This window comes from Micropterus dolomieu, linkage group LG01, assembly GCF_021292245.1.
Source record: "Micropterus dolomieu isolate WLL.071019.BEF.003 ecotype Adirondacks linkage group LG01, ASM2129224v1, whole genome shotgun sequence".
NCBI lineage: Eukaryota > Metazoa > Chordata > Actinopteri > Centrarchiformes > Centrarchidae > Micropterus > Micropterus dolomieu.
In genome coordinates, this window is record NC_060150.1 from 49,951,356 (window position 1) to 49,960,402 (window position 9,047).

The window sequence follows — 9,047 nt, forward strand, 5'->3', positions numbered from 1 at the left end:
TTATAGGAAGGCCCTCCGTAATGCCAGAGCAGCGTACTACTCGTCATTAATAGAGGAAAATAGGAACAACCCCAGGTTTCTTTCCAGCACTGTAGCCAGGCTGACAGAGAGTCACAGCTCTATTGAGCCAAGTATTCCCATAGCTCTCAGCTGAGCTTCTTTAATGATAAAATTCTAACTATTAGAAACAAAATTCACCAAGACCTGCCCTCAACTGGCACCGACTTATCTCTAAACTCAGGAACCTTAGAAACAGCTGTAGAACCAGATATATGTTTAGACTGCTTTGCTTCCCTCAATCTTTACCAACTAACTTCAATAATTTCTTCATCTAAACCATCAACCTGCCTCTTAGACCCCATCCCGACTAGGCTGCTTAAAGAAGTTTTACCCTTTGTCAGCACTTCTATACTAGATATGATCAACCTTTCTTTATTAACAGGTTATGTACCACAGTACTTTAAAGTAGCTGTAATTAAACCTCTTCTGAAAAAGCCCAAACTTCATCCAGATGTTTTAGCCAATTAGACCTATATCTAACCTTCCATTTCTCTCTAAGGAGAAAGCAGTTGCTAAACAGCTGTGTGACTTTCTACAGAGCAATAGTTTATTTGAGGATTTTCAGTCAGGATTTAGAGCTCATCATAGCACAGAGACAGCACTGGTGAAAATTACCAATGACCTCCTAATTGCATCGGTCTCTGTACTGGTTTTGTTTTCTGTGGTACCATTGACCATCAGATCCTTCATAAAAGAGCAGGTCTAGACCATACTCTATGATGTTATTTACAGAAGCCCAACAATTCCCACCAAGAGCAAGCACTCTGCGACAGAGGCAAGGAAAAACGTCCTTTAAGAGGCAGAAACCTCAAGCAGAACCATGGCTCAGGGTGGGCGGCAATCTGCCTCGACCGGTTGGGGGTGAAGGAGAGAGAGGGAGAGAGAGAGAGAGAGCAAGAGAGAGAAAGAGGGAGAGGGCAAGAGAAGAACAGAGAGAAAAAGAGAGGGATGGAAGGACAGTGAGGGGAGTTAGGCAGCCTACACAATATACACACAGAGGTACAGACAGTAAAGGTGATGTTGCTATAGACTGAATAAAAAATGGTACAGATATTTAAAGTAGTGTTAATGAGAACAATCGTAATGTTAATGATTATAATAACAATAATAATAATAGGACTAGTAACAATAGTTGTTGTAGCAGAGGGTGTCGAGCAGGAACACGGGGGCAGCAGGTGACCCGCAACCACAGATCCAGACTCCACAGCTCCAGAGCCAGAAAACCTGCAGGAAGTGATAGCAGGAGAGAGGAGAGGGACGAGAAAGCACAAGACTACCGGAAAGGGGAGAAGTTGTGTTAGTAACATGCATTAATGGAATGAGGTTGCATACAGAGGGAGAGAAAGAAGAGGAGAGAGGAGCCCAGTGCATCATAGGAAATCCCCCGGCAGTCTAGGCCTATAGCAGCATAACTAAGGGATGGTTCAGGAATCACCTGAGCCAGCCCTAACTATAAGCTTTATCAAAGAGGAAAGTCTTAAGCCTACTCTTAAATGTGGAGATGGTGTCTGCCTCCTGAACCCAAACTGGAACCTGGTTCCACAGGAGAGGAGCTTGATAACTGAACACTCTGGCTCCAAGTCTACTTTTAGAGACTCTAGGAACCACAAGTAACCCTGCATTCTGGGAGCGCAGTGCTCTGGTGGGGTAGTAAGGTACTATGAGCTCTTTCATCAAGAAAGCACAGCTATCTCAACTCAACAAGAGCAAGGAACGAAAGACCTGAAAATTCCAAAACCTACAGACAAGACCCATGCAATACAAACAAAACTGGAGAATTGTCTTGGAGGAATAAGGATAACAATCCCACAACACAGGAAACAGATAACAGATGGGTGAAAAATCTGTCAGATAGTGAACTCACCCAACCAATACGTTTTGGCAAAAGGACTAAACTTCGCCATCACACCACAGCAGCTACCTATAGTGGACCTCATCATAGCTACAGAGTCAGCAATTACGAAAAACATATTAACAGAAACAGAAGCAGAACGGCTCACCCTAAAGGTATCAGCAGCCCTTTCTAATGTGAAGGCACCCCCTTCCAACCTCACCATCCAAGAAATGAGAGCTGTGACATCACTGAGCAAGGATAAAAACATCACCATCTTACCAGCGGACAAAGTCAACACACTACTAATCGACAATAACACATATGAGACACTGACGCACGACCCAACCAGCGGGTAGAAGAAGACCACAACTTCAGAAAGAAAACTCCATCACCCGGGAACAGTATTACTGTTTGTATCCTGAAGAAGCCATGCTGAATTCCTTGATGTAATAAACTTTTATGATCAAGAACAGTGTCAAGCGGATTTCTTCTCAACACATCATCGCAGCATTATTGTTCGGACACCACAAAAGTTCGAGGAGTAAAACCGGACCCAGATGAAACCACGGTGTCCTAAGATGTGACCTCTTTATTCACGTGCATCCCCACCATGTAGGCAGTAGAATACGTAAAGAAATTGCTACTACAAGACAACACCCTGGAAAACTAGAGCTAGCCTCAGCCCTGACCAGATCTGTAAATTACTAGACCTCTGTCTAACACCACCTATTTCCAGTACAACGGAGGATTCTACAGACAAAAGCATGGCTGTGCCATGGGCTCACCTGTGTCACCCATTGTGGCTGACCATCTACATGGAAGAAGTGGAGGAAAAAGGCTTTAACTCCTGTGCTGGCAATCCGAGGTTTTCAAATAAATAGCTCAGGCAAACACTTGTCTTTCTGTGAATTTTCTTCAAGTCTTCTGCAGAAGGACTCACAGCAACACACATACATGCATGTATGCTTGAATGAGTGAGGACAGCTGAGTGAGCCTGTTATTTATCCAGCTTTAGGGTCAGTCAGAAACAAGTTGTCCCTGAAGTCTGGATAACAAAGAGAACAGAGATATTTGGACTGTTACTTGTACACAGATTCAGTGCCAAATCACACATTAGTCTCCCTGAGTCCAGGGTTACATGCAATATGTCTGGAATTCCCATTACACTCCTTCAGAGGAACAGCACCGAGCCACTGGTACAGGTATGTGGATGACACTTGGGTCAAAATAAAAAACCCAGGAAGTGCAAGCCTTCACAGAACACATCAACTCCATGGACAGTAACATCAAGTTCACACGAAAAGATGTCCACAACAACAGTTTGGCCTTCCTGGACTGTGCTGTACACACTGAAGAGGACAGGAGCCTGCAAATTGGGTTTACAGGAAACCCACACACACACAGACCATTACTTACTTTTTGATTCCCACCACCCACTGGAACACAAGCTAGGAGTCATCAGAACCCTGCACCACAGAGCAGACTACATACCAACAAGTGCAGAAGCCAGAGAGAAGGAACAGAACCACCTGAAGGGGGCACTTACTTGTGGATACCCTAAACGGACCTTTGTGAAAACAGCCTAAAAATCCAGGAAGAAGAACAAAACTACAGGGGAGGAGGAAAAGAAGGTCAAACACAACAACATTGTGATTCCATATGTGTCTGGAGTATCAGAGAAACTCAGGAGGATTTTCAACAAACACAACATCCCTGTGTTTTTTAGATACTGGTACACCCCAAAGACAGCACACCCAAACACAAGAAAAGCAATCTAGTGTATATGATCCAGTGCAGCGAGGAATGCACAGACCTGTACATTGAGGAAACTAAACAACCACTACACAAACGCATGGCTCAACACAGAAGGGCCAACTCCTCAGGTCAAGACTCTGCAGTCTACTTACATCTGAAGGACAGAGGACACTCGTTTGAGGACCACCAGGTGCACATTTTAGACAGAGAAGATGGATGGTTTGAAAGAGGTGTCAAGGAAGCCATTTACACCCGGGTTGAGAAGCCATCGATGAACAGAGGAGGGGGTCTACGCCACCACTTATCTACCACTTACAATGCTGTCCTTTCATCACTTCCCAGGAAACTGAACAAGCATTTCCTCTTGGCCTCAGGCGTAGATGCCAACGATGGTCATTCAGACTTGGCCATGACGGTTCTAATGACCATGACGACTGTTGTTACCACTGTTGTTACAACAGCCAGAGCACTTCGACAGGGCAGCTGTGGTGGAGGTAGAGCCAGGAGGTTGCCTGTTAATCGGAAGGTCAGTGGTTCAATCCCCGGCTCCTCCAGGCTGGATGTCGAAGTATCCTTGGGCAAGATACTGAACCCCGAATTGCCCAGGCTGACTTCTCTTCATGCAGAGCAAGGGCCAGAGCAAGTAGGCTACTGTACTCTGTGTTGACATTTTTACATCCAGTAAAGTTAGGTAGTACTACTTGCAACAAATGTATCATATCAACCAAAGCAGTCTGAAAAGAAGCTGCGCCTCAAAAACACCCGCTAGCGCGCCCTGCTGGGCGTTTTGAGAAGAGCAGCTGGCGTGAGCAGCTGGCGTTTTCAGCTGGCAAAAAACACTTTGGTGGACATGGGCCCTAAATTATTTTTCAGTTTTCAGATGAGTCTGAAAAAGAGGAAAAGAAAGGATGGAGGTGACTGGATGATCTGAGGTTAGTAAAGCAAATTAGTGATGCAAACTAGTCCTTTAAAGCTAACGAGGAGACGTTTCTTTTTGGATTTTAATGTGCAAATAAAATGCACCTTAGAAGGGAGGTGCATGTGAAACTCATGTAGCCTATTTTTTTATATTAATGTCTACAAATAAATGTCAAAAGCTGTAAAATATAGACACAAAAGGCAAATATGAACAATCTATAATCTATCTATAATGATTCTGAGGTCATATCAACAGGGTTGTAGGGGGTGATACCCAAAACATGCTGTGCCATAAATGTAAAATAACTGTGGAGAGCATCATAACCAACCAAATTACTTTCATCTAAGGTCACATAAAATTACATAAAACTATGGATAAACACTGAAATTTTAAGCTATTGTAATGTGGATGTTGTTGGGGTTTTATTTTCAGACATAATACACACTATGTGCACAATTTATTTTTCTGTTTGCTGATGGCACCCTTTCTTGCGCGTTCTAATGATGAATTATATTATCCTCTACTGCCATCAAGTGGCCTCTTTTGTGTACTAATTTTAGTTATAATTTGTTTAATCTTTGTTAATAATTCTACTTTTACATAGTAAATTTAGCTATATTTGACTATAAAACTTTGTCCCAACATTTGTTATATTTTTGGATGATCTAATCTTAACATTCACCATAAGAACCATGGAGGTAAAATCTTTTTTTAAAGATAAGCATGCATAAATTAACACTATTAAAACCTCAAAGGGACATATTTTAAAGATCAAAACATGTTCTGATTACACAATCACAGTTAATCAATCACTTATTGCGTAAAACCCATCATTCTTTGTTATGTGATACTTTTCACATGGCTGGATGTCTTTCCTCAGTAGAATATGAGGGAGTATCCCACTTGGCACAAAATGCTCATTATCCCCATTATCTTGGCAGTGATGTTGACTTTGTTGGTTATCCTCCCTATTTTTTGGTTACAGACATTACTCATACTCCCCTGCCTAAGTCTGTTAGTATGCTAAGTATGCTCACAGATAGTAAATAAATCAATTAATTCGACTAATTGACGCAAAGAATTTGCATTGATGCTTCGTTTAATCCATGTAACTATACAGCACACTGTTTCACATTTATTACTGTTGCACATCGTGCTTATGCTGTGAACACGACGTGATTATAATGGCACTGTTTGAACAATGGAGGAAGAGAGAGAAAATAGCAAGGGACGAAGAAGAAAGTATCTGAAGTATGGGATTATTTCATGCTAAACAACTCTGTAATGTTACAGCCTGTCCACCGTAAAATGAAACTGCAGACCTCAGCTGTAAATGTACACACGTGCGTTTGTTGTTCTCCTGGTGGGGCCGTGAATTTGGGTTATAACGTTGCAGTCATGAGTTAACTTGGTTAGGCTCGACTGCACATCTGCCAGGCTGCTTGAAAAGCAGTCTATTACGTATTTGGGTTCTTGGGCCATAGTTTCAATGGCTACTTTTTTTTTTTTTGCTCAGATGGGAACCCATTTGTGAAAACAAATCAAGCAAATCCTCTTTTTCACTCTCCTCAAGTGTGCCCTGAAGTGCCACCACGCAAGGAAAGACATTACTTTTAAGTATTGGTGGAATTTTGGCTTTATGGTAAAATGTATGGACTGTCGTGATGGACTCCTGCATTGACCACATTAAAGAGGCAGTGTGGTGAGTAGTTTGGACAGTTCATTTCACTACACATGTAGTAGGGTGTGTTATATACCATACTATCCATACTATCACTGCTGGCATGATTTCATTGTGAAATACGGATGGATGACTGGCAAACATTTATGGTGCTGAAAAAACAAGACCATGATATCTTGACCAATACTGTCAGGGACTGTTTTAATGTGTTTGTTTTTGAATACTGTAGGATTATACCAATGTCAAGTATACAAACATTCATTGTGTCAATGTTTGGATCTGTGTATATCAAGATATGTCATGTCAAAGTCCAGCAAAGAAATATGAATATGGACATATGTAACATGAGAGCTTATTTGGTGGCTTTGCGGAAATATTACATGAATATAAAATGGGAATGAAAACAAACAAAACAAAAACATGAAACTATATGATGCTACAAATAAGGTTAGACTTTAAATATAACCAAAAATGTATTACCACATATACTTCTGGGGGTTGTGCACCAGTCTCATCAGAATGGTCTTCTGTCCATAGAAGAGTTGTAGGAAGGTCATCAACACCATCTTCAGCCAAATCTCTGTTGAAGTTTGTCATAATAACTCCCTGTGTTGCACATGGGTGTGACATGCTGAACTGGACTCAACGATGCAACATCATCTGCTATCGAGTGTTGCACTGGACTTGAGTGTTCTGCTGCTTGGGGTGGCAGTGCGGGAATCCAAAGTTGGATCTGTTTATCAGGTCGTCTGAGTTTTTTGGGATGCTGTTAAAAAACATAGATAGTAACAAAAAATACACAGCGAGGTGAGTTTTAAAGAAACAAATATACAGTTGCTTGACAAGCTTTTCCCCCATCAATCTACACTCAATAACCATAACAATAACAATTTTTGTGAATTTATTCAAAATCAAATAATATTTATAACATTTTTAATTAATCTACTGTATAAAACAATAAAGTGTGGAAAACTGAAGCAACTTTATACTGTAGTCATGTTTTTTTAAATTATTTCAAAGTTGAAGTCCCCCCAAATGTGTGCATTATCATATTATCTTTAAAAAGTAAGAAATGTCCTTGAGAATTGATCAGATTGGTCAGAAATATATTCAATACAGAATGAATAAGTTATTAATTTGAAAGATCATTTTCAAGGGTAGTTATATCATTACCTTGTCCATTTTCATTCAGTTTATATCTTCTTCTGCAACATTCCTTGACTTAAGGAAGTCCTCAAGGTCCTCCTTCATGTCTACATACATAACAGTTAGTTATTAATTCAGTCATTTTGACCTTTCTTTACATTCTTTACTTTATGCCAGACAAAGCTGACATCGCATATTACATATACTGTACACAAGACAAAACTATTTTAAAAAAACAGACAAAATCTTATTAAATAAAAATGTGTCACATGTAAGTGAATCTTTAAAGAACCTCTGAGGAATTAATGTCTCTTCAAGTCTTTCCCAGTTGGTGAGAAAAGGCTGGTGTTTCAACTCTTTCATTATGGAAAGAAAATCCCTTTTGCATGGTAAAAGTCACATATTTATCAGCATGTTAGCAAAATGTGTCCACATTAGGCCCTCACAGATAAGAGCCACTGCTAACTTTTTTACGTAGCATTATGTTATTAATTTAAACAACAAAGTTGTGACACACTGACAACACCACTGTTGTGCAAACACAGACTAAAGGAGTTGGACCACCTCACTATCAAGATCACTGCGTTTTTCCCCTTTGCCCAATGCTGACATTCGATATGTTACATTGTGTCATTTAAAACACAAAACTTTACCTGAAATGGACCACCTGTCCGTACACAGCTCATGTAACTTCACGTCAGGGCACCTAAAAGGAGCTGGGAGCAGCTGCCTGAGCCAAAATGACAGCTATGGCTCAGAAGTAACGGAAGAAGATAGGTATTGCTAGGTAACGCAAAAGTATTGTGAGGGAATTCAAAACATATTGCGAGACGCAAAGTATTGCGAGGTACTGCAAAAGTATTCCGGGCAAATGCAAAGTAGTCCTCAAAGAAAATCCCTCACTGAGCCCTCGGAGCCACCGTAACAATGCAAAAAGTCTGCAAGGCTTTAATTGCTGCAAAGGGTGGATTATTTGATGAAAGCAATTATTATTTCAATTAAAACTATATTTCTAACCTTGTCAATGACAAAAATAACAAGGCGATTTTCTCAGAGCCCTGACTGCATTTGCAGTCCAAGCTGTGACAGCACCTTCAACACGCAACCCTTGATGGAGCTGCCAAATATCGCATGATTTCATCATCGTTTCCCGCGGACGTTTTCAGAAAACAAGTAAATTTCTGAAGCAGTAGGCCTACTGATTTTTGAATTCCAAGTTGTGTCTCTCGTTTCATGTGTCACAGTACTAATGGTTAATCTACAGGTTATTTAGTGCTTTAACACACCCTGAGGTTTATCCTGCTACAGACACCACAAGTGTTTCTTTTGTCCCGCTGCTAATGTGGTGACTTTCTCTGTGTTGCAGCATGTATTGAAACATGTTTATGTTGTAGAGTGAGGGTTAGAAAGACAGACAGAGGTCTGATTCAGCCAGATGTTTTCATGCACATTTTGGAATTGCATTTAAAAACAGCTGGATAGAAACATGACTATCTTTGCATTATTTTGAGAATTTATATTTATGTTATGAATATTCATTTTCATATTATTGTTGAAGAAATGTTTTATAAAATGGATTGACATTGCCAATAAAAATTATAAATACAATGAAAATGTAATTTATAAATTTTTGTGCAAGGACAAAATACATT

General features: G+C 40.4%; 1 long non-coding RNA gene across 1 annotated transcript; it reads right to left on the minus strand.

The window, feature by feature from the left end:
- Positions 1-6,425: 6,425 nt before the first annotated feature.
- On the minus strand, positions 6,426-8,255 carry LOC123977117. Its single transcript, XR_006826531.1, has 3 exons — positions 8,049-8,255; positions 7,423-7,502; positions 6,426-7,015 (listed from the first exon to the last, which is right to left on the minus strand). It is a non-coding gene; the product is annotated as an uncharacterized LOC123977117 (long non-coding RNA).
- Positions 8,256-9,047: the final 792 nt, after the last annotated feature.